Source organism: Seriola aureovittata, chromosome 6 (genome assembly GCF_021018895.1).
Source record: "Seriola aureovittata isolate HTS-2021-v1 ecotype China chromosome 6, ASM2101889v1, whole genome shotgun sequence".
NCBI lineage: Eukaryota > Metazoa > Chordata > Actinopteri > Carangiformes > Carangidae > Seriola > Seriola aureovittata.
The window spans coordinates 4679310-4685363 of NC_079369.1; the positions used below are offsets into that span (position 1 = coordinate 4679310).

At 38.7% G+C, this 6054-nt stretch overlaps 1 protein-coding gene across 1 annotated transcript in view; it reads right to left on the bottom strand.

Annotated features, from left to right (window-relative positions):
• Nucleotides 1-4210, bottom strand: part of tgfbr3 (transforming growth factor, beta receptor III) — a 72088-nt gene extending 67878 nt beyond the window's left edge. The window contains exon 1 of the mRNA XM_056378325.1: nucleotides 3973-4210. The gene's annotated coding sequence lies outside the window, so the exon portion shown is untranslated. The remainder of the gene's footprint in view (nucleotides 1-3972) is intronic.
• Nucleotides 4211-6054: the final 1844 nt, after the last annotated feature.

A 6054-nucleotide genomic window follows, 5' to 3' on the forward strand; every position in this document is an offset into this window, starting at 1 on the left:
GAAGCAGTGCTTATTTTAACCAGCTAGGCTAACTACCTTCCACTTCCCGAGTGAAAGACAAACTGAACAGCACGACAAGTCCTCCCAAATGCTGCATGTTGGAAAGATGTCTTAAATTTCTCTAACCAACAATATGTACCATGCTGAAAAAAGGGAAAAAATATGTCTTGTATCAACATTCGTAGGCTATATATGGTTATCACATGCTCCAGTTAGTGGCTCACCACGGAAGTTGTCAGCACGTCTCCTAGCAACACCACCCCCCAGATATCAGTCACCTGCTGCCACAGGGAAAAACCCACCTGGAGGATTTTTCCATACACAACAGCTGCACTAACATGACAGTTTATATAAAGTGACCAGTATTCAAATTTTTGTTCATTATAACTGTAGAAAATGTATTGCATTATCCCAAGAGTTCATATGCAGGTATATAGAATTAAATGACTGTTGTCCTGATCAGAATTCATTGTTTTGCATTGGTCATTTTTTTCCACATTCTTCTATTAAGTTTTTCATGATTTGGCAGCAAAAACATCAGAGAAATCCAGGTATTACAGCCCAACCAATACATCAATAAAATTTATCTGCAATAAGCCAATATCGGTTTATATATTTGTGCGCCAATGTATCATTCTAGCTCTAATAACAATTATGTTGATTTTTGCCATTTATGTACTACTCTATACAGACATAATAATTTTGATTAGATGGGTTGGATTTGAAGGTCATTAATTTTAGACACGACCATTAGAAATGTATCCTGAACCTTTACAAAGAAGATATGCCAGTAGGTAAAATGATTAAAGTCGCTATTAACCTAAAATAAAAGCAATATATTCATTTAATTTTCTTGGTTACCACACTTCAAAAAGCTTTACAACAAAGAGGAAAGACATCAGATAGAAAAATATCATTACAATTGCATCAAAGCAGTGAGTCGTGAGGATCAGACAGGAGAAGTTGAGGAGTTTCACAACTTTGGAGCAGCAAAGCAGATTAGGAACACATACAATAGTTATTCTGACACTCTGCATTAAAACTAACTGTACATTTATGGCCTGTAGATTCTAAAACAATGCAAGAGCTTCTCCTTTCTGATCATCAGGACCTGTGTTTTTCAAATGTTGAATCAAGGTTTAAAAGTGGATTATTGAAAGATTAAACTGGCACCAATTTATCTCATTCATTTCATTTCAAACTGTGTGTTTTTTCCTCCAATTCTGGATGGTTATCAGGCACGTTCTGCAGCCACAAGCAAAACATTTTTTAGAAAGATGCGGTTCACAGACAAAGTTATGCAAACTGCTTCTCTGAGTGATATCTGATACTTTATGACAACAAAAACTGTAACTGTAAGTCTAATGTCAGACCCATGTGTTGAAGGTGCTGTGACAGGAATTGCATATGTTCACAGTTTAAAGGCTGGGTGACTAGTAAAGAACCACGTTGAAGAAACAGATGTGCACCTTTGTGACTCATGCAGAGGGTTTATGGGAAGTGATGCACAAAGCACTAAGGTGCATTGCTCTGTAGTGCAAGCAGCTTGCACAGGACAAAAGGGCCTTTCACTGAGTGGCAGCTGCTGGGGCTGGGAAGTCATTTTGGAGGATCATGACAAATATTACACTTTCAGCTACTGAAGGAGAGCCAGTGCCCTCTGTTTGATATATGGCCCTCTTTGACATTCATCTCCTCACTGACTAATCAAAGGTAAACTGTGCTGCAATACCCAGACCAGTGCAAAGGAAGGTGACTTTCAGGAGTGAAACAAAACATCATCTAATTCTTCTGATGCATATCAGGCTGTTCAGATTAAGGTCAAAGATTTAAGGAGCTAAAACGAAACACTTACTTATTATATTCAAAGATTTACCCAGAGACTTTTCAAACTTGTTTTGGGATGAGTGTAGTGGTTTTACACAAAAAGCCCCATGCCATGGTCCCGGTTTTGTTGCAGCAACAACTCAAATCACCTCATGTGACTTCTCTTCAACCCTGACCGTCTAAGCTGAACAACTATTCACCCAAAGAAGATCTGGAAAGTACATCAGAGCATGTAGACCCCCAGACTGAAAATACTGCACATTACTGAAACCAAGCTACATTCTTGTGGTCACTTCAGTGTTAAAGGCCTGGCTTGTATCTGTGTCATCACATATGCATACAATGCAGTTAAAGTGTTGTGATATCCAGAGGGCATATACTATGTTTTCATAATCACAAAGCCATAAGTGAAGAGAGCAGCAGCACAAAAGGCTGAGGCAGTGACTGTATTACAAACAGCATCATGTGGTGCATGAGTAAGATGTAAAGACTTATTAATCTGACACCAGTGTGCTTCATACAGTAAGTCATCTAGATGTTCACGGGTCAGATGAACTGGGCCTCTTTCTGTGTGAATGCGTACCGGCTCATACTGGCAAACCACCAAACTTCTCACCCCTTCCATCACAAAAGTGCAGCTCTGAATGACTGATTACAAGTCTTTTCTCACAGCCGTATTTCTCACAGAGCTACAGACTCTGACCACACACAATTCAGCACACAGCAACACCTTCAGGGCTGATACGCTGCAAACATCCCACTCTGAGTTCAGACCCTGACAGCTGTGCATGGTGTGCACATTTGCAATCTGAGTTCCCTGCATACTGTATAATTAGGATTAACCATAAAACAAATGGTGAAACCAGTTTGTATTAGTCATAGTGCTGCATTTTTGACACTTCAGATCCTGTTAAGTCCATCAAATACCATGTTGTAACAGGCAAGTTTTAGTATTGATATCCAATTTCTTAAATTAGAGCTAAAACAATTACTGACTAATTTTGTTATTTGACAAAATCATAATCTGTAACTATTTTGATAACTGTTTAATCTTGTCAGTCATGTATTAGGCAAAAATGACCATCATTCACTGGTTCTAGTTTTTCAAATGTGAGGATTTACTGCTATTCTCTGTTTTGTATCATTGTAAATTGAACATCTCCGGCTAGTGGACAGTTGCTGGGACAAAATAACACATTTTAAGACGTTACTTTGGGCTCTAAGAAACTACGATGGGAGTTTCAAATTTAGTTTTTTGATACTTCATAGACAAAACAATTAATCTAGAAATAATTGTAAGATCAAGTTATAGTAAAACTAACTGCAGCCCTCACTTGATCAAATCGGTCAAATGTTTCATCATATACATCCCTGGACAGGCCATTCAGAGTTAATCAAACTTTCAATCAATGCTGGTAAAATGCTATGAATACAAACAAGTGCAGATTCCATGTAAGATACAGGACCAATCTAATTAATGCAGATCAATAATCTGTCTGATAGCTGTGCTAATGAATCACATTTATCTACACTCTGCTGATTCCACAACTATTACAACCTCATCCTGTCACAGCATCACTGACTAACATTCACAATACACAACAACCCACCAGTTTAATTACAGGCAGCTCCTATTGCCATGTGCACAAATAAACGAATTCCTGTAAACTTACTAAGTTTTAACGTAAAATATTGCAGTTGTGCCTCCACTGTCAGTCACGTTTCATCCCACAGGAGCGTCTGTACTGCCCGTTAACTGAGAGGGGACAGCGTACACACGGAATCATGCTGCTGAAGGAGTTACCTCTGTTAGCTGGAAGCACTCTCTGTTTACCTGTGTGTCACGTTTAACTCTCATTTTTTTTCTGTTAAAACATGGCCTCAACACGAGCAACCGTTAGCTAACAGCTCGTAGCTTCAAGGAAAGGAAGGATAGCTGCATGTCAACGGCTCAACAGACAGATGTTGAGCTGGATTTATGGGCGGTTAAGTAAACACTAGCTAGCTGGAAAAGATTTTTTTTTTTTTACTCAATTCACAGGTTGGTTTAGGAGAATGACAGTCATTTGATAAGCAATACTCTTCCAGAAACAAGATAACCGGCGACTTTTCACAGCGTTAGCCTTTGAAAACGAGCGGACGTACCATGCAGAGTCTCCCGAAAATGTGAGTAAACTTGGTAGAAGTTTGAAGGCGCTCTGGTAGATGCGGATATCAGAGTCGTTCTCCTCTCGGCTGGACATTCACACCATTCCGTTGTTTTGGAGGAGAGAGAGAAAAAGAAGAAACAGTTGTGGACGAAGCCAGTTCACCAAAGTGTAGATAAACAGCCCCTCTCTCAAAGTTTTTAACAGTTCACTACTATCTATCTCCCCTCTTACTAAGAGCTTCATTTAGGGGCGGGGCTTCGAGGAAGGAGGCTGAGCCGTGCGAGAGATGGGTCCGTTGCAGAGCTTCCCAAAGTGGGGTCCCTGCTGTAGGGTCAGGAGCTCCTTGACGCACTTGGCTTTTCTTATAGATTTTAGTTCAAATCATGAAATTGAAATGCGTCAGCATTAACAGCACAGACAGGTGTGCAATTCTTATTAGTATTGTATCAGGTTGCTACAAGCCAGCCTTATCACATGAGGGTCCATGGAGTGGTCCCTATCTATATGGGGATCCAGGATGCCAGATTATTGAAATGTCTGGCTAAATTAGTTAGGGTCTTGTTACTAATCATAGCTCACTTAAATGCCGCACGCTGTTTGAGGTGTTTTTTATTTGACTTGAAGACAATGTTCTTTTATGCTTATTGAACGTTTTACTCTTATTTGACAGGTGTTGTTACCAAATACTTTGTAGATTCAGACATTACAAAACCCATTACTTTATAAAATATGATGCATTGTTATGCTTTAAAGTACAGTATTTAAACAATATGTACAGTATATAAAGTTATTCAAATGCGTCAACCAGATAGAACAATTAGCTGTACACATTAATGCATAATAGGTAAGGTAATAAGTTTACAGTAAACAATCTTAAAGTGAGTATATTGCATAAAAGAGTAGGCTTCTACTACTTTTGCTTAAATTTGGAATGCAAGAGTTTTACATACAATGTAAATGTGAGTATTATTTATTATCTGATAACTTTTTTTCACCACTTAACTGACTAACTGTGTTATGTGTGAAAAGGCAGAGATCAATGGCTTGCTTAAGGACAGTTAATGTAAAAACAGGGGGCTGAACACTGACAGTTCTAGGTTGGAGTCTGTTCCAGCAAGCAATGGATGAGAGGCAGGACAACCAGTCTATCACAGGGACCTTACCTAACATACAACAAAAATCCACACCCATGTTAATCTGCAGGAAAGTTATAGCCTCCATTTCTACATGTCCTAACCTACATGTCTCTGGAACGTGGGAGGAAACAAGAGCAGCAGCCTGGTGGATTTGAACTCAGGTTGTCATTGCTGTGAGCCAAACAGAGCCTGCTACCAAAATCTTACACAGTCAATACAAACATCTTTGGCATTACCATAACAGCCAGCTGTGCTTACTGCAGACTGGTTTGCATTGCACCATTTCAGCCATGTGCAACCTTTTGGTTTCCCAGCAACATCTTTATGTAGACCAGTGGAGAGGCTGAGATTAAATACTAATGGGAAGCAAGTATGTTAAACCAGACAGTTATAATGTTTAATTATTGAAATAGGCCAAACCTCTTGCTAATAACATTAAACTGATCTGTTGCTGTGAAAAATCCACAAAGATGACTGGAAAGAACCTGTTTTGCCCTTTTCATTTAATTATTAATACATTAATATTATTAATACACATATATTTATGTGTGTATTAATTAATAATGCATTAATATACAATTTGTATTTGTTTGTTTATGGAATAATTGTTCACTTTTCCTTATGTGGTTATTTTTTGTTGTGGTAATGGGATATCTTATCTCAATATACAGTGGTCAAAGGCAGGGAAGAAGTCACCAAATCTTCACAGGAGCTAAAACAGGGACATTCCTATTAGAAGAGAGGAGAGAGGAGATGAGGGGAGAGGAAGTGTATATGATGGTGACACACATGCCATTGTTGTGATTTCTAATGACACAGTATGGACCTTCATACAGTATTTTACTACTGCAAGGTTCCAGGGCAAGACACCAAAGACAATGATTTACCATGATCACTATCAGTATGATACTATACATTCTGATTTCAAGAAGAGGAAGAGT